This window comes from Nipponia nippon, unplaced genomic scaffold (assembly GCF_047370975.1).
Source record: "Nipponia nippon isolate SJK-2023a ecotype South Korea unplaced genomic scaffold, ASM4737097v1 scaffold_14, whole genome shotgun sequence".
Taxonomy (NCBI): domain Eukaryota; kingdom Metazoa; phylum Chordata; class Aves; order Pelecaniformes; family Threskiornithidae; genus Nipponia; species Nipponia nippon.
This window is the reverse complement of record NW_028262330.1, coordinates 12,151,989-12,171,456: the sequence shown is the minus strand read 5'-3', so window position 1 is coordinate 12,171,456 and position 19,468 is coordinate 12,151,989. Positions and strand designations below refer to the sequence as shown.

The 19,468-nt window shown below is 50.1% G+C and overlaps 1 protein-coding gene across 5 annotated transcripts in view; it reads right to left on the bottom strand.

The window, feature by feature from the left end:
• The window catches only part of PIK3R5 (phosphoinositide-3-kinase regulatory subunit 5), a 62,563-nt gene that overhangs the window by 34,697 nt on the left and 8,398 nt on the right, over positions 1-19,468 (bottom strand). The window contains exon 1 of one of the 5 annotated variants that reach the window (XM_087751158.1): positions 11,634-11,733. The exons of the other annotated variants lie outside the window; for them this stretch is intronic. The gene's annotated coding sequence lies outside the window, so the exon portion shown is untranslated. Of the gene's footprint in view, positions 1-11,633; positions 11,734-19,468 lie in introns of those variants that run through there. 5 annotated transcript variants of the gene reach the window in all.

Below are 19,468 nucleotides of genomic sequence, written 5' to 3'. Positions count from 1 at the left end.
ATCTTTTCCAAAACCCAGCTGGCAAAACCCAGACCAAGCCCTTACTGAAACCTGGCCATGGAAGTACAGACCAAAACCAACCACCAATGAGGCCACGGAGGGCAAATGCAAGAGAAATCCACTTAGGTGTCAGCACCCACTTCTCTGCAAATCCACCCATACACCTACTCACCCACCCAAGCCATGTTGGCTTGCTGAGATGACCACCACTACCACTGCCAGGTAGTGATACAGGCTTGAGAGCAAGAGATAGGACTGAAAAATTTGTTATTAGGTCCGATTTCTTGAGAAGTCGGTCATAGCAGCGCCTGGGCACCCTGCGGGACTGCCCCCTTTTCTCATCTATAAAGCGAGGAGCCAGACTACTTGGAACAGGACAGATTACAAACGTGAACCACAGCAAGGTCCCCATGATGGTACTGCTGTCCTTACACATAGCAAAATACAACCAACAGGCAAACAAAAATAGGAAAAGAGATATTATCCCCCTCTGTTACCTTCCTCCTTTTCTTGGGGTGTGGAGGAAGGAAAGGAAGAGGACACCAGAAATTAAGCGTCTTCTTCCAGGACATAAAGGAGAATCTGAAACAAAAAACTGTAATTTAATGCTGTCTGTATAAGCCCAGCTTTATCACCTTGTACCATCTAGTTTGACAGCAGGCACAGAAGAGGCGTAAGGGCATGTGGACATCTCATTTATGCTCTACAGCAAAGTGGGACGTGAAGACCTCAGTGATGGGTCTCTGAGCAAGGCACATCCAGAGCAGGATTTAGGGGGTAAACAAATCACACAGCTGTTGGGAAGGGGCAGCAGGACGGGATCACCCTGCACACGGCTAGAAAGGCACGCTAAGGGGCGAACAAATACAGCTGGGGCCAATGCTGTGAATATTTGCTGCCATGAGGGTACCAATGAATGAACCAGAGCAGAAACAGCTCCAAGAAGCCATGCAGACTCAGGGGTCTGGTGGTGAGGATCCACAATACAAGTGTGCAGGAAGCAACACATGCCAAGGAGAAGTCATCCAGACAGAAAGGCACTGAGTGGCACACTCGTAATAAAGACATCGAGACTGAGGTGTGTTTTCAGAAGACCAAAACCACCAAAAAGTCAATTGGGTATTGGTTTGAACAAAAAACACAGGAAAGCATTTGGCCCCCTGGACTCACAGGGTGTCTGGGGGGTTCAGCAATCCCATCGAAATGCAAAACTACAGCCAGGAATGAGCCACGCTGCTCATCACTGGCAAGCTCCACATTCGAGGTGTCCAGCTACAGGGATGCAACTCTGCTGGGAAGGATGAGACTGCTCACTGGGAGATCCCACCAGCAACTGATGCAACCTATTTCTTGAACTGCTCTGGAAGGAAGATTTTCACAGCAATTAGCCCCCTACGCTGGGACGGCTGGAGCAGCACACGTGGAAAGTCTTAATGTAATAGGTGAGCAACAAGCCATTACGTGAACCAGCAACCTTAAAATTGCTGGGGGATTTGCACATAATGCAGGATTCTGAGAAAACTGCAGGATTTGGAAGTGAAATGGGAAAGAGAGGTTTAGACAGTGATTTCACCGTAAAGTGGAAGATAAAACTCATGGCACAAGAAGAAAACCGGCGTCTGCAATACTACCAGCGTCTGGGCCTACAGGATAACCATGCTACGGGGCATTACTGCACTACAGGAATGGCGCAGGTCGTCCCTACGTGCTAACAGTAGGAAATGAAGATCTGATTTATTAGCGGTAAATGCTCTCTTGGGAAGAAGAGAGGGACCAGCCTGGCAGTTCTCTTGAGAAAAAGATCTTCAGTGCACAGCAGCACTAGGGGACTCGAGTCCCCCTCGAGCAGCAGGGCAATGTTGTCTTGCTGAACTGCAAAGCCTCATTTACACCAGAAAACGTGAGAACTGGAAAGCTTACTAAGACGCGGAGATCGCTCCTTGTTCTCACTGCGTCTGAGAACCGGGCTGAACGAGAGACTCCCACCACAGAGCAGGGAAAGCACCTAACGTACAAAAGCAGTTTCGGAGTCCTTTTAATATCAAACAGCACCTCCAGAAGGTCACGCAAAAGGGGCAAAGCAGCACCCAGGTTTTATGTCCAGGTGTGGCTGCCTCTGGTCCGGTCCCACAGCGGGCACAGCGGGTCTGGTGGGCCGGGGACTGGTGGGGTTCTTGGCAGCGGTGCAGGAAGGGGGGCTCAGCCCAGCCCAAGAAATCGAAACATGAGATGTGATTCATCTCACCAAACTGCCGACAGCTAAATTCAGACACCTCTTTGTGAACTACTTACCTGGGGCTGCTCAGCTTGTGCCGAGGGGTATCTAAGATGGTCACTGTGTCCTGCCAGGACATGCCTGTCCCTCTCCACGAAACACAAGGCGATTAGCTGCAACGCAGCCACCCAGCTCGTGGCTATGCAGAGCTGGACTGGATGAGCCCAGCCATGGACTTAGACCATGAAACACTTCTTTGCAGAAAGGAGTCCAAATTAATTCACAGTACACATTCACGAAAGAAAATGGCTCTGTGGGAAGGCACAGTGGTGGCCCTCGTACAGTCCACAGCCAGGGCACAGAGAGCATCCCTAAGCAGCAGACTGTAAGACAGTTTGAAAGTTAAGTCTCACCTAACAACTAGACGTCTGTACGGTCACTTCTGCTGCTGCTCCATCTGTCAGGCTGCTGACCATGGACACAGCACACCAGCATGCAGCAGAAAGAAATGTCTGTGGTCAGAGGGGAAAGGTCTCCGCTTTAGAAAAGAGCTTCCTGTAATAAGCAGCCTCTGGTGATCAATTTTGTGTCTAGTACTTTGCCTGCAACAGCAAACCCACCAAAAAAGCATCTCAGATGTCAGCTAAAACCTGGAGATAGGGAGCAGTGTGTGCCCCAGGGCCGTGCTGCCAAGAAAAGCTGCAGGCAGGGGAGCCAAGGGGGGCTAGAAATCACAAATCCAGACAGGGACTCTCCCCAGCACAGGGCAGGATTGACTTTTGATTGCTCAGCGTGACTTTCCCAGCCTGGCACCACAGGCCACATGGATGCTTTGCTCTCAGGGAAGGGCGAACGCACCGAAGGGGGGAACCCAGTGAGCTGCGAGGCCGTGCCGCAAGGCAGGAGCAAGACCTGGGGGAGGACAAGAAAGGGAGAGGGGAACAGAACAACCACGAACCTCCACACACACGTGTGACGTCAGAGCCGGCAGCGCTCAGCATCACGTAGCCCTGAGCGACACCACCAAGAAAAAAAAAAGAAATACGACGCCCCGTGCATAGAAAGCGGGACTGCTGCGGTCACGGGAAGCAGGTTACCCGGGGTGCAGGGCTGCATGGACGCCGCAGCTCTGCCGCACAAGCAACACCTCTCTGCAGAGCTGCAGGAGGAGAGGCTTCCGGAGCGGCTGGGGATAAATATTTTGAACCTCCGGTGAAGTAGGGCAACTGGGTTTTGGGCTGTAGATCCCGCAGTACCAGCGCTTTTCAGTGGTAATCACAAGTGGTTTATCGCCCCAGCTCCCTCTGGTACAGCTTTGCTCTGTTCAGCTGGCACTAAGTACCCCCAGCTCAGGGGATCAGAGAAAGCCAACAGCAAAGTGAGAAATGCCTAAGACATGTCAGCTCCACACAAACACCTCCATCCAAGCTCTTCATGTTGCTGCAAATGGGAATTATTTAATGAGATTTCCCAAATTCCGTCTCCAAGATTACCTGCATTAGCAGCCAGAGCTTAAGGCTAACACTTATGAGATGAAGACGCTGCGAACACCAAAAAAATAAAACCAAGAGGTGCAAACAAACAGCAACTCCAAATTGCAACCACATTTTGCTTCGGAGACTCAGGGATAGAGGCTCCACAGAAAGAAAGAAAAAAATTAAAAATAGCAGAAGCAGGGTCCTCGTACTGCACACCTTAGCTGCCTTTTGCTCTGGGATCTGCTGTCCTTGAGCTGATAAAGTCCCAGACGTGTTTTACAGCACCAGGAGCAGGACTCGCACCGCTCACCGGCAGCTAGCTAGAAGCAAGACCGTACGTGCTCCAGGCGTCGCGTACTGGCTGTCAAGGGTGCAGCGCTGCCATGTCCCACCTGCGGGTCAGCACGTGGGGGGGCCTTGGGACCAGCCCCGATGAGAACGGAGATGCTGCTTTAGGGTCAAGTTTTCAGAAAGGCGTGCAAGGAGAGCAACAAATTAAATCACAGTAGGAGTAAAAACGGGGCTGCAAGAAACAGCAAAAAAGAACAAAATAATCGGAGAAACTGTTTCGAGGCAAGCAAATTCCTCAGTGAATTGGACTGGATTTCAGCAAAATGCATCTGCTTGGAGGGTGCTCGAGGAGAGGAGCAGAGAGAGGGGGGTCTCGAGGACTCAGAATGAAACCTTTCGACTCATCATTTCGAAACAGTGTTTGCACTCGTCTGACTGTGATTCAAAAAGTAAAAATCAAGCCAGAAAAAAATGAAACTTCTCATTTCTGATCAAATGAGACATTTTCCTCCACACACCAGTGTTTAGGGTCACATTGCAATGAGCAAGCCCCCACCAAGCCGGCTCTCCCTGGGACCAGCATCGCACCAGTTTTCAATGACACTGCCTAGGAAAACCAGCACCCAGGCTGGTACCTGCCACCAAGGGTGCTTCTGTGCTGGTTCGCCCACCTCCGGCATCCCTGAGGCAGCTATGACCCCGAGCGCTGACTGCGCTCCTGCGCCTTGAGAGCTCACCGGCCATTGCCACTCAACGCTTCACCCGCTGTGGAAATGCTTGTGGCTTCCTCAGAGCTGGGGCAAGGCATTAACCCCGTGGCACAGGCAGGCGAAACGTCTTGCCCCAGGTCAGAGCAGTAAACATGGGGCATCCCAGCTGAGCATGCTCGGAGGAGAAGAGCCGAGTGCTCAGCTCACACCCTGACAAATTTTTTTATGAATGGAAAAGCTTTTCAATCATTTCCCTGCTGGGAAGAGCCGACTGGGAGAGCTGGGCTCCCCCGAGCCTTGCCGCTGACTTGCCAGATGGTTGAGAGCAGGAAGGAGCTCAGCTCAGCGCCAGTGGCACCGGAGTATTGTTTATCTGCTGGTTCCTGTTTTTAGTTTTGTCTCTGTTTTCTTTCTTTGCTCTAAAATTGTGTTGCAATGGCGATACCTGGTCTGAATGACATGGGGATTGCTCTGAAGTAAGAACCAGCCCAACGCTTCATGCCATTGAATCTTCTTATCTAATAAAAACCAGAGGTCCCAACCCCAAAGCAAACCATGATCAGATTAACCCCCACACCCTTTGTTTTTAAGCTGAATTGGAGCAGAGATTAACGGTGCTTGGGAGCCTCTGGTATGAAGGCACACCCCATGCACGTCCAATCCCCCCAAATCTGGGCCTGCCAGCAGGAATACGTTTCCTGGGATGAAGAAGGGCTGCCACAGGCTCTCCATACTGGAAGACCAGTTCAAGCGATGATGGGATTTGCCACCTGCATCTATTTGGGGGTAGGGAGCCGATCAGCCAACTGTCATCCAAGTGCGTCCTCATTGCAAAAGGTAACTACGGGGGTGTCGCTGGAGCTGACACAGGGTCTGCTGCTGATGGGCACCCAAATTCTCCTGTGGTCCCACTTGCCAGGGTTTCCTCCGAGTCTCAAGCACGAGGCGGATGTCAATGGGCTTCATCAGGAGGATGCTGCTAGCAAAGACCTCTTGGTCATGCCCCTCATGGGCTCATCACCAGGGTCCTTCTCCTCTCACCAAGACAAAGGGACAAACAGTGGTCTAAGAGGTGGCCCGTGGGCAGCTTGGGGATTTGATGCTCCTTGGTTTTGGGTCCCAGCAGACCAGAAAAAGCCCTTTAGCCCCCAGAGACAGCAGCACCCCTGAAGGACATGGGGATCCTGATACAACAGGCTCCCCCTTGCTTACCCTGCGTTCCCATCGCAGCACTGACACCCTCGAGAACAGCCAGCCACATCCCCTTCCCCAGGGGACCCAGAGAAGGGCTCAGAGCCCGTTTTGGGCAGCCCAGCACAGGGCTGAGGCTGACCGCACCCTGCGACAGCGGCAGCTCTCAGCTACTGAAAGAACAAGCCCTCGCAGCCCCAAGCCACAAGCACAGATGGGAATGAGTTACCCTCCAGCTGCAGCTCACAAACACACGTCCTGCCGCTCGCTGAGGAGGGGCTGGGCTATGACAAGCTGTATTTTTAGCAAACTGGGACAAAGCCCCTAAAACCCATGGTGGCCCAATCGCACTCCTTTCCACGCAGTCCCTGCCTGGCTCTGAAGACTCTGACCTTGGTTTCAAGCCTGTGGGGCCCCCCACTTCCATCTGCACCCTCACAGTATGGGTGCCAGCCTCAAACTTCTCCCTTCCCATGATTTTCTCCTCCATTCCCACCTCCGTGGCCAGTGATTCCTATAGTCCTGCTCACCACAGCCACCTCCCGGAACAGCCTCAAACCGGGGTGATGTGGCAGAGCCCTGCAAGGGGCATGAGTCCAGACAGAGCCCCTGCGATGGGACATTGGACACATCCCACTTTATTAGAGAGCTGCAGAAAGAGAAAACAGCCCCAACGCTTGCATGGCTTTTAGAGTTTAAAAGATTTACAGTTTCCAGGCTGTGCTTGAAAAACCACGTGTCACCACCCTAAGGCTGAAATACTTGATTGTCAAAGCCCAGATTAGCACCAGCTCCCCCCAATAGCCACGATCTTTGGGAATTATTCACCCCCCATTCCCTCAGCACCAGACTTAGACATTATTTAATGCCCTTATTCTCAAATCACTCCTCCGAGGAAGAAAAACACACTACTAGCCATGCAGTGATGGGGAACTGAGGCTGATGGGGAAAGGCAAAGTGACTTTGTCCAGGTCACCCAGGAAGACTGTGGCAGGACAAGGGCCACGCCAGTATCCTGACAGCACCTGAAACCCAGAGCATTCACCCTCAGAGCTGCTGTAAAACCCACTCACCACGCTTATTCTGTGCTTTTCCCAGCTTTTCCACCCTTTCTATTTCATCTGCAACACTCACTGCTCAGGTCACACTGGAATTCAGCTGGTCACTCGAGGACCGTTTCTTATTTCTGAGAAGTGCCAAGATGGTGTTTTTGAAAAGAATTGAAAAAAAAAAAAAAAACCAAGAAAGAAAGAAAGAAACAGCACAGGTTCAGCAAAGCAAGGCCGCTCTGCTCTGCCAGCCCATGGCTTTGGGAGGCTCGGAGCAGACCTGCGGGCTTCCCACCCCAGCGCTCCCAGGCTGGCAGCAACCTATTCCCCTACCTCCAGGGTGACTTCGAGTTGTTTCTTTGCTTTTAACTTCAAAATGTTAACTCAAAGTAACTGTGAGGTTATTTTGACAGACAGAGTTCCAGCTTGTGTCTCACATCTGCCAGCTCTCCGCTCGCCACCGGGAGGGATCAAAAGACCCAGGGAACCGACGGGGTCACCTCCCTGGGAAGCCCACCTCCCTTTGGGAATATGCTCCACTCTCCAAATTAACTGGGGAGGTGTAAAGACTGTCTAATTAGCCAGCCTGACCGCTCCGCCTTTAGCAGAAAGACCAATTAGCAGCCAGTTTGCCTCTAGCAGCGGTGGGTCCTTGGTAGATAAACAATTGCTACTTTTCTGGGAGGGCAATTCTCAAGTGGGTTAAGTGCGAATTGCCTTTGGTCACAGCTTTCTGACATTTTGCAGCTATTTTCGCTCTCCTCCCCCAGCTCTGCCTAAAAAACTCCTTCCAGTAACTGCGGCAGTCTCTACACACCGTGATAGTTTTTGCAAGCACAAGCGGTGCTAGCCCCAAATCACCATAGGGTTTTGCTCTTTCTATCAGCCTAGGCACAACCCAGCCCAAATTGAAATGAGTTAGCAGGCAGGGTAATGAGATGAGAGGGTACACGTAGCATGCATGGTTGGTTTTGCCTGCAGCCACCCTCTGATCCCCTGGAGCTGCAGGGGCAAAGTGGGTCCGGGAGCTGAGGGACGCAGCACCAAACCAGCCCTTTCCTGGAGGGAGAGATGCCTGACAGCACAGGCAGCCTGTCTGGGTCTGTCTGTTGAAGCTGGCACCAACCTTGGCTTTCAAAAATTTCTGAACATCCTCCTCCCTTCAGAGCCTTCCAATAGTTGTCTCCTGTTGGACACAACACAATAAAAATTAACACGGATAGTCGCTTTAGGGAGCCTGTGCTAAAAGCACTGACCTCTCCATGAGCACAGGATTTGCAGTGCTTCACCCCACTGCTCCCAGCCCAGTGACCAGGGATGCAATGACCAGGAAAGAAGGACCAGACCCTCTCAGGTCCAATCCACCAGCCGACGGGGCAGACCCTGCACTGGGCATGGTCTGGAGCAGCCACGGGTCTGCACTGAGCCGCCATCGCTGCGGGCTGTGCCCAGGCGAGGAGCAGCATCGCCTTCCCGGGATGGCATTTCACAGCATGCAGCACCCCTTCCATGCCAGCCACTGCAAATCTGCCTGGGTCAAATGCTCAACTGAATGCAGGCAAAGGGACTTCGAGTCTTCTCCTCTATGTCCCCTTTATAGGGAAAGCCATGGCAACCTTGAGGAACAGGAGGCCAAAGCAGAGCCACCCCCTGTGCATCTGCAGGACTGGAGGAGCACAAGGCAACAAGACACATCTATCAGTCTTTTGCATCACCTCATCCAATCATGGGCAAGTCATTAATTTTAGTTTTAGATGTTTATACCAACAAACGAAGTGCCCTATACACAAGGAGCTTAAATACTGCCCCATTCTTTCTCTGGAGAGACTCTCCTCCCCTTGTCCCCAACACAGGCTGAGTGACCCCCACCTTGGTCTCTCGATGTCCGAATTGCCCATTTGGAAACGGGATGACAGCAACAGCAGCACATCAACATCGCTAGCATCCATCAGCATCCACAGGGTGCCCCAGCGCCCTGGCACTGGGTTCCCAGGTTGCAACACAAGACAAGACCCCCAACGCTTGCCTCCTGCCCAGGCTGCTCAGACATCAAGCCGAGAAAAAAGACAGTGTTGTCTAGTGGTTACAAAGGGAACCGAAAGTCCGCAATAGAAACCAAGAGCTCCGGTGCCATGGCATGGTGAGTGACCTCTCTGTGCCTCAGTTTCCTCCTCCAAAAGCAGAGGCAGGGGCTTCTGCTGCAGCGTGCTCCGTTAGCCGCTGGCTGCGAAGCAGTGGCAGATAAAGGTGAAAGCATCATTTTCTTTCATCCTGTTATTTTTATTTCCTAATGTAGCCTTCACAATCCCATTTATAACCCTTGCAGGTAAGGCTGGCAGAGCAGGACATATCAAAAAGCATATTTATTATACATAAAAACATACTAATATTTTGCAGAGATTGTTTCTAACCCACAAGAACCACTTGCCTTAACCGAGATATCCTGCCACGGGCACCTCAAGAGTAGAATACCAGATAGCCATCCTCAAACTTTTCAAGCAGTAAAACAATGACACACCATCAGAACTGCTCAAGCAGCAGCAAACTGCAGAAATAAAGCTACGCATGAGAAAAACACGTGTCCTCAATGGCAGCGCACGCAGGGGAGCCGCGGATTCAACCGCTAGCACCAGAACTGCCTTGGAACTCTATTTTTTTAAAACTCGAATTCCTAAGAAACAAAATAACAGAACTGCCTTGCCCAGACTATTGCAGCGGCAGCAGCAACCACTCAGCTCAGTAAATCTAATTAATGAGCCAGGAAAAGTGCCGTTCGTTTGCTAACTACTTCGCCCAGGGTTGCCAAATAGACAGATAAAGGATTTAGCTGGGGCCTATTCCAGCCAAAGGAGCTGGGAACCTGGCAGAGATCGCAGAAGATTAGAGAAGGCTGAAAAGAAAAAGGGGGGGGGGGGGAATAAAAATCAAAATAGATTAGCACTTTCAAAATGCAAGCATGTAAATCAGCTTACGTTTTATATAATGCCACCCTTGTGAGCGTCTGGCCATGGGTCTGATTACAGCACTGCACAGCAGCGCACGAGAAGTCTCGGCTGAGCTGAGTTTTATTTGGGCTCAGGAATCTCACGCTACCAACTCCCTCACAAAAACAGCAGTTTTGTTTTTACCATCTTTGTAAATTCTCACAGGAAGCCAATTAGGGGAAACCTGGGAACAGAGGAAGATTCATAATTGCAATTAAGGCTTCAAAGTACTTATCCCAAGCACCGCCATTAAAATTAGAGCTGCGGAAGAAAAAAAAAAACCTTTGAAACATCGAACTTTCAGGTACCCCCCAGGCTGGAAGAGCTTCTCACTCCCATAAGAGCTCATCACCTGGCAGACAAGATGCTCACGCCGAAGGGGACCCAAGCAGCACCCGCTCCAGGCTGCCACCTCCCCTGCCGGCGCCTTCACCGGGGTCTTGGATGCTGGCAGGAGGCAGGCACACAGGGTGTGTGCATTTGCCTCCTGTTTTGGTTTGGGGAAAAAATTCAGTTCGTATACACGAAAATGTCTGTTCTCCGCTGAAAATTTTGGTGTCAAACAAAGCCTTTTCTTCATCTTTTTGATGTTCTCAACTCCTAGGACCACTCCTAAACCATTGCAGCATCCTTGGCAAGGAGAGAACGGCTTTGCAGATGAAGCTGCCTGCTGGGATACAAGAGATCTGGGTTTAAATCTACTGTCAAAGTGATCCAACATTTGTCACTTAGTGCTAGAAGTCCATGATCCTTCATAGCATCACAAATGGACATGTCCTCTTAGAAGTTCAGCAGTTTCAGCATTAATCTGAATACTAAGAAACAGTGTCTAAACAGTCCAAATAACTGTGTTTGCATCACGGCAGAGCTGCTCTGCCTGTTTGCAACCTAACGTGCACCACAGCAGCTCAACAGCCCGACACAAACCCTGCTGCAGCTACACTGAGAGCTGGGACATCTGGCCCTGCAGAAACACCGACAGCAACGCTCACGTGGACTTCACTGCCACAACGGGATGGAGGTGGCTCTTCTGGTTTTGCTCTGGCTTTCAAAGACAAAAGCTCCAGTTCAAGTTGAGGAGATACTCCTCATGCTGGAGCTTACCCCCACCCACTCAGACAGAAAGCTGCAGCCGTTTGTCATGGCTTGAGATTCACAACCCAACCAAGCAAGTGGCAGAAGCTGAACCACAGCTTCTCATATTAGCAATCCCGAGACAGGCAAAACTTGAAAATACTCTATGATCTGCCCAAATCGAGCATGTTCTAGCCCATGGCCTGGGTTTGGCCATTTCAGCATGGAGTGGAACAGTCCTACTTGTAGAAGTTCAGTCCTCCAGCAGCAGCTGATCTCCATTTGCATGTTGGAAGATGTCAGTGACGCACACAGGACTGGCCAGACACTTCTAACCAGGGCTACAAACTTCTTACATCTGGGGTGTGGGTGTGTATGTATATAGTCCATAATCATATCTTGTCCTTTTCTTGCAGAAAGCTCAAGTAGAGGAAGCACAGTTTAGAGGAATAACACATCTGCACTAGGACATCTTGCAGCCCAGCACTGTCAGTTGTGGATTGCCCCCCTTCACATCCCTCCTTGACAGAAATGGTGGTGGCAGCCTGTGCTATGGCCCCAAACACGCAGACTCGCTGCTCCAATGTGCCACTGGTAGGAAAAAGGGCTGAAAAGAGCCAAGAGAAGAAAAAGTAACTCACCCAAGGTGTCAGGGCAAGCCCCTGGTAGATCTGGGAAGAGACGACGGAGGTCCTGCACCAGCTGCAGTGCTGGACTCACAACCGCTCCGCTCTGCCTGTTGTCACTGCCAACACTTACAGACACTTCCCTCATGACAGCACCTCCTCTCTAGACAACACTCCCAGCTTTTCCTCTAGCCCCTCCCAACCTCACCCTCTAAATAGCCGGAGAACATCGTGCTCCAGCAGAGAGCAGAGCTGGGGTAAAAGATGCAAAGGCTGCTCTCCTCATGGGGGTGCACGCTCTTCCTTCCACCAATGCACCAAAGCCCCTGGAGCTGCAGCAGCAGCAATGCTTGCGCCCAGCACAGTCTGGGGGAGGAAAGATCTGCTATGGCTGTATGTGGGACCCAGGAGCCCACAGAGGCAGAGTGACTTACCCTCAGTCGTCTTCATCCATAGCGTGCCCTGAACCACATCTGCTTTCCCTGACGTGTCCACGCCTACTTTCCCCCCATGGCCTCGCACAGCCCATCAGCTGCCTTATGCCACGGCTGAGTCGTTCTCAAGGATTTTGCGAGTGAGGCTTGTGGTCTACTGCAGGATCTGCCGTGTGACCTTGAAAAGTCATTTGTGTATCTGGAAATGTATTGGCTCTAGGTATTTTTTGCATAAGCTACTTTCCCTGTGGTGTTTTTGCCCTACTACTGAGCACACAGGACTCAGTAATCAAATGAGGTCAAAGAAAATTCCAGCCAAAACCCCGGCAGCCTCAGTCCCTCCCCAGCAGCAGCCATTGCAAACAGCCAACAACATCCAAACAAGCACAGCGCAGGCTTGGACGATGGCTCTCCCTCTCTGGGAGCACGAGACAAACCATCACAGAAAGTGGGAATAATCCTGTGGGATTAAGCAACCTGCCACGAGCAGGGCTGATGTTTAAGACAACGCACGGGCAAGCAAGGACACGGACTGCTAGCTTCCAAGGGCAGAAGAACTGAAGAAGGCAACTCTCTGGAGCAAAGACTGCAGAGCCTGCAGCCCACCCATCCTCTGCCTCTCGTTACGCACCGAGTAGACTTCCCGTCTGAAGAGGAAGCCACAAGCCATGGGGCTGAATCCATCTGCGCAAAAACATACCCCTCCCCACCAGCCGAGGCCAAGGGCTCCGCCGTGGGCTGGCCCATTGAAATGGTTTCCAAGAGCAACGTGCACTTCTGCATTTTCGACAGAGATCTTACTTCACCTTCCCGCGCGCTGGTGCCAAAAGGAGAAGTGCTCTGGAGCCGGGGGGAAGTTGTGCCACTGTTTCCTATTCTGGACAATGATTTCACTCTCCTGCCACATCCGAGAGCCACACGTGGCACCCGCCACGCTGCGCAAACGAGCTGTGAGGCTGTTAACATGCAAAAGGCTCTGGTTTGGGCCAAGCAGTTCCAGGAAACTCAACAGTCGTGTTCAAGAAAATACAAAAATAAAGACCACACACAAATGATCCGGTCAGAAATAACCCCTTGGTGCTCGTGAGGCTGCAAGATACCAAAGCAGGGCGTGCGGCTCAGCAACAGAGAGGCTGGGGAAGGAAAGACATGTGGAAGCAGCAGTCCAGGTCCAAGCCATGACCTTCTGTGCTCCCTTAAATGATGACACACATGGCTAGGCTGGGTTTGAGCAATCCTGGGGTCCTCTCTTCTTGTTCGAAGGGGGTCAGTTCCCTTGGCCCCTTCCCACAGCCATGCAGCACTGTCTTGTGATGGGGAAAGAGCAGATCCAGAGCAACCAAGAGGTCCGCTCCTCCCCGCACATTCATGGGGCTGGATTCTTCCCATCTTGATGCTAGAGGAACAGCTACGTACCAACCAACTACTGACAAACACCTGAAGGAAAGACTCTTTCCACCATATATCACCAGGGTTTCCCCCCATTTGCTCAGTGTGGGCACGGAGGCCGGGACTTACACTCCCCCAAGCAGCCTGGCTCTGCCTCCCAGCCTGGACGGCAGATTCAAGCATCACTCCACACATAGAAGGCTGTCCTTACAGGCATAATAGCTTGGGTTTCTGCTGACACCAACGGAAATGTTATTCCCATTTAGAGGGCAAAATCTCCTGCCTCCCTTTCCCAAGGGAGTTTGATAAGCCCCATTACCAGAAGCTTTCTACAGCACAGCTAAAGAGCAGATCAGGTCTTAACGTATTCCCTGCTTAAAACTTATTGCCATAGCCTTATCGCCAGAGAGGCACCTCTAGATATTTTTAGAGGTAATATCTGCTAGCACAGGAATTACAGTGCATTAATTAGCAGAGAGATGCATACTGACAGTCACAAGGTCAAAACACAACATCCATAATTTACACCTTGTTGGGAGTTATTGAGAAAACAGGACATACAAGAGCTATCACAAGATCTACCATCTTTAGGGGCTCTGAGCACAGAGGCTTGCATCTCCCCAGAACAAACAGGGAAAATTTACTTTCTGAGAGGCACCAAATCCTCATGGACAGCAAATCTCGGTGGGGGCTCTACAGGCATGTTGAGTCAATCCCTAGAAGGAAACTCATGGGTTTGCAAGGCCGTTGTCCTGAAGTCTGATGGCTTGGGGAAAAGAAAATAAAGGGTGGTCAACATTTGCTCTTCTGGGATAAACCACTAAGAAAATTTGTCTGCATTTTGCTATCAGTGGCCATTCATGCTCCTCAACAGGCACACGCAGCTTCAGCCTTTCAGATGGCAGAGGTACCTTGAATCTGAGAGATGGAGCTGCCTTTTTGAATGCCTAGTTAAGACTAGGGAAAGTTTTAAGTTGATTGGTCATGCAGATAGGCAAGTTCACTTTCCAAGCCATCTAGGTCGTTCCTCAAGAAGTTCATAACCTGACCCCACCCTAACCATCCCCTCTTCTTCCAGAGCTTCCTCCACTGGGTAAAAGTTACTGGCAAGGAAGCGTCAGAGTAAGTCAGGCTGCGACAGGACTTCCCGCACTTCCCACTGCATGCAGAGAACAGCATCAATAGCAAGACCCAGCTGCAACCTCAGAGCAATGGACCAAGAGAAGCTATCACTCAGGCTTCTCCACTACTGAGCTGGACAACCCTGCTAGATGAGTGGATTAAGCAGGATAAATCAGTTCCCCTCCAAAAGAATCCCCAAAGCACAGCTGCTCAGAGAGGGAGAACCACTCTGGGATGCAAGGCTGACAGCAAGTCGATACCACCATCTAAAGAAGAAAACTGTGCCATTACTTGCCTACAAAATGCTTGATCATGACAAGCATTCAGATGAGCTGGTTGATGGCCAGGTCAGGTGCACTGTGCTTAGGTCCAGAAGGGGCTTATTCATGTGCATGACAACTGTTCAGTTAGACTTGCTGCCAGAGTGGTTTACACCTTCTTCTCTGAACACCCTGAACCACCAGCAGCCCTGCTGGCATGCCCACAAAGGCTCTTACCAGCACACCAAAGTGCATAGCGAAATGAAGAAAGCCTCTAACACCCTAAATACCTTTGTGAACCTGCTGCACAGCCAACAACATATCAATGTAAAGACCAGCCAAAACTCTTGGTATCTTGTTTGTTACAACAGTGTAATTAAGGCTGGCAACTTCAGGATTATCATCCAGAGCCAAAAAAAAATTATGGGAGTCCAAGGCATGAAGCAAGATAACTGAGCAAAAATAATGAGCTGCTGACTTTGGAGAACCCACATCAACTATTTGCTTTGCTGTAAAGCTCCATGGTGACACTGGGTCCATTCCAGGGGTAGAATTCATTGCCTCCAACTTTACCTATGCAAAAATGAGGTGAACCTCTAAGCAAATCAACATCTACAGATAGAGTGAGCACCTGGTGTGGAGGTCAGCTCATCCCATCCAACTTGAACCCCTCTTCAGGAGGAGCCTGCAGACTAAGTTAAATCAGAGGCCTAAATTTTTAGGCAGGCATCCTTAAGCAAGACAACTCCCATCCTTATTCTCCTAAGCTGCTTCCCACATGCAAAGTAGGAATAATCACACTTCCTTCCTTACCCAGCAATTGCACAACCAAACGTTTCAAAGCCTGTAAGAAGCTCAGATAGTGCAATAAAGGGAACACGGAAATTGCAATAGACTCACTTAGTTTAGCTTTCACTTCTTGCACCCCCAAATTTGATTCATAACAAACAAAAGCAGAAGCCAACATTTTTGCAAGTGACTTTGTCTGCTCAAGATCGCCAGGACTCCTCGCTAGACTTCCACTTTTGGACAGCCAGGTGTAAGCTCTGAGGAAGAGTGCCAGAAGCTGGAACGAGCAGCTCTCAATAAACCACCGATCCAAGAAAGGTTTACAAGCGTGCCACTTTAAAGTCTCTGCTGTAAAAACAGAGAGTTATTTCCACCTTTGAAGATGGAGTGTGCGCTTTAAAACTGCCTAAGGTCGATTTTATGGGGCTATTTCACAGATGAACTACATTAGAGTACTGCTAATCCAGAAAACACAGACAAATAAGAGAAAATAAATGCATCATTACTCAGTTATTTGGAGCACATGAGAGCTAGCAACAGATAGTCATAGATATCAACAGCCCAGCACGTGTGGGACAAGGCAGCGAAGGTCTCATTTCCACACCAAAGCTGCACTAGCTCTTTGGCCAGAGACATGAGGAGCTACTAAAGTCAGTAGCAAAATTCCCAGCACCAGTGAGAGGACCAGTCACGGACCCTCAGCTGAGGTTGTTGAAGTCGTCAACTGAACTGTGCCTAAACCCAAGCACCCATCACTCCTGGGGGGAATACGCAGTCTCTTACCCAACCTGCTAAGGCTGACCGACACAAGCAGGATTTAAAGTGATGGCAGAGGAGCGAGGCTCCAGCATGCAACCACCCGTGGGAGGATCATCACGAATGCTGCTGTTTGGGGCTGTCACTGGCTCTCCTCTCTTGAGTCATTTTTTTTTCAATCAGTTTTTAATAAGAAAAAGTTAGACAAGCAGGTGAGGCTGCCCCTAAAATGTACAAAATGCAACCACAACAAAATTTTAGTGATTTCAGAGTGAAATCGCCATCATGTTATCATCCTGGTAATGAACTTCTCATCACAATATTACTGACTAGACTCCAGCTCCACGAGTTTATTTCCACTTTATGAAGCAGGAAAGACAGTCTCCTCCTAAGCCTGACCAGAGATACCATAGTAAAGCATACTGCAAAACACAGTGCAAGAGCTGGAAGGCTCTTGCCACAGCACCCGGGGCTGAGTTTGCAGCCAGGCTCAACTTCTGGCCACACCAGGACAAGTCCAGAGCAACGCACCAGTTCTAGTTTCAGCCAGGAAGTCACAGCAGGTAGCCAAAACCTGAATGTGGACCAGCAGCCTTGGAGGTGGCAGGGCTGAGGGCAGCGCCGGCAACCCCCAGGCAATTCTTAGCTATTGGAGAGAAACAAGGTGATCACAGAAACAAGGCAGTGGGCATCTGGCATGATGTGTATGAACCACCATCTCCCTCATTTGCAGGGGATACCATGGGATCAGCTTCATGGAGACCATGTGCCGCTCATGAGACTCTTGGCACTCATATCCCTCAAAATCCCTCTGATCCTTCCAGAGTCTGTCCCTGTGAAGTAATAGCTGCAATTGGATAAAGTAATGGAAAAGGAGCCTCAGCAACGTGTAGTTAAGAGCAACCTGGAAATTGCAATCCAGCCAAGTTCACCAAGAGCTGGATTAAAGACAAGTACATGCCGGTTTCATAGCATCACTACCACCATCCCCATCAGCACCGCTGGCAGCACGTGAAGGTGTTGGGTGAAAACAACGGACACCCCTTTTCCAGTCCTGGGGTCTCATAGGAACTGGTGGGAGAGAATAAGAACAGCAGCAGCTCCTCAGTTGTGGGTGTCACGTTCAGCCCTTCGGGTACCAAATTTGCAGTGGGGGCACAGCACCTATCCTTCTTAACACTGGACACTGAGAAGACCAGTAGTAGATTTTAGGAAGCCAAGGGACCTCCCAGAGACAGATATGCAACAGTAATTGAGTGAGGATCACAACATTTTGCATCAGCTTTGCATCCCAACTGACCTGAGCTCAAACCAGTCATTTGAAGGTCTGTTGCTTCCACATTCAGGCCTGAATTTTAGACTAACTATGCATTTCCTCAAGAAACAGAAGTAGCCTGCAATGCATCGCAGACTTATACAAGCAGAAGACACTTGCAAATTATTCTGGGACTTTCTGTGAGTGAGTGATTCCCTTGCTGCAAGGTTAGCAATGTGAACGGGGCAGCTACGCGGAGGCCAGGACCAGCATTAGACCAGCAACACTTAGGGGAAACCGAAACCACAACAGTACAATAGTGTCCAGCACAGAATTGTCTGCAAACCTCCCTACCACCCATTCTGCAAACTGAGACTTCCTCTTGACTTATTTTTAAAATGTTCTTTTTTACATTTATCATTTTTCAGGACAGCATCTAGTGTATTCTTGACAAACAGATAACAGGGGAATTCCGCTTGCTACCCCCTTTAAAGCCATGATGTATTTTGATGCCGAGAAATACGAATCTCTAAATTAGTCCCACCGAGCCATCACCGAGAAGAACAGTTGCAATGGTACCTTCTCTCTTTCTCCAAAAAGACATTTCTCTGTATGCAACCCCAGTGACTCACTGCAGGTTCTTTCAATCAGAGATGCGCTTACCATTGGCAAGACGCTGCCTTCATCTCCACCTCCAGCTAAAAACACGGGCTGCACCCTTCATCTCCATATTCTGTTATTTTTAGCTCCCGTAATGCTCTCGAACTGTTCAAGTGTCAGGCTTTGGGAACTGAAAGGCAGAGGGAAGAATGTGTCTCCCTGATGTTGTTAGAATAAGGTGTATTACTTTTTGCAACGGTTTCTGAAGGAAACTGCGAAAGTCCCATTCCTGAAGATGCTGAAAGACAAGCTTCAAATTGACAGGCAGGGAGAAAATACGCCCTGCTCTGCTGGGGATGGGAAATGGGATAAACGCAATCACAGAAGGGCCACTGTAAAGAGGAAGAGAATTATCTGTGCCCATGTCCTTGAAGGCAGAACAAGCAGCAAAAGACTCAAATCAAATGACGGAGGTAGAGTGGTCTCTGCCCCAAGGCCAGGGAGAGACCCTCAGCGGCCCTTCCAGTCCTGCTGGCCCTTCCAGTCCTGCGCTCCTCCGTCCCCATTGCCTTTTCAATCCTCCTGCCTCGAGGCAGATGAACAGCTAATGAGGCCTGTGGGAATTTCTTAGATTTCACCATTGTAAAGTACATCTTGACGCTGACCAGTAACTTCCTAAAAAATACCAAATGAAGAAAAAAAAAAAAAAAATCCAGCCCTACCCCGTGCTTCTTTTTATCTCCCCTCCATTAACACTTTGCTCACCTTCCGACACACCAGACTAAGGCTGGCAGGTTTCAGCAGCCCGTGCTTCGCTTTCTGGCCAGGAGCACAGAGCCAAGCCCATCTCCTCTCGCGCTCATTGGCAATAGCAGCTCTGCTGCCAGTGCCACACAGCCAGCAACACCTCCGCACCTCCCTGACATCCAACCACCGCTCTCAGCCAGCCTGCGATGGGTGCGGAGAGATGACCCAGGACATCAGCAACCCCAGCCCCATCCACAACCACTCAACGGGCTATGTGGGTTTGGCAAAACTCAGCCAGGGTAAGAAAAGCCTCTATTTTTCTCCTCAAAAAACAACAGAAATGACACATACCTGATCTGAGTAAGAAAAGACCAGTTATATATACTCACTTTTCAGAGAGGAAATGTACTTGTTCCTGGCACCAATTATGAAAACCCTTCGCCACATGATGCAAGAGTTAATTTTAGCTTTATCAGCCTTATCACAACAGTGAAGGTT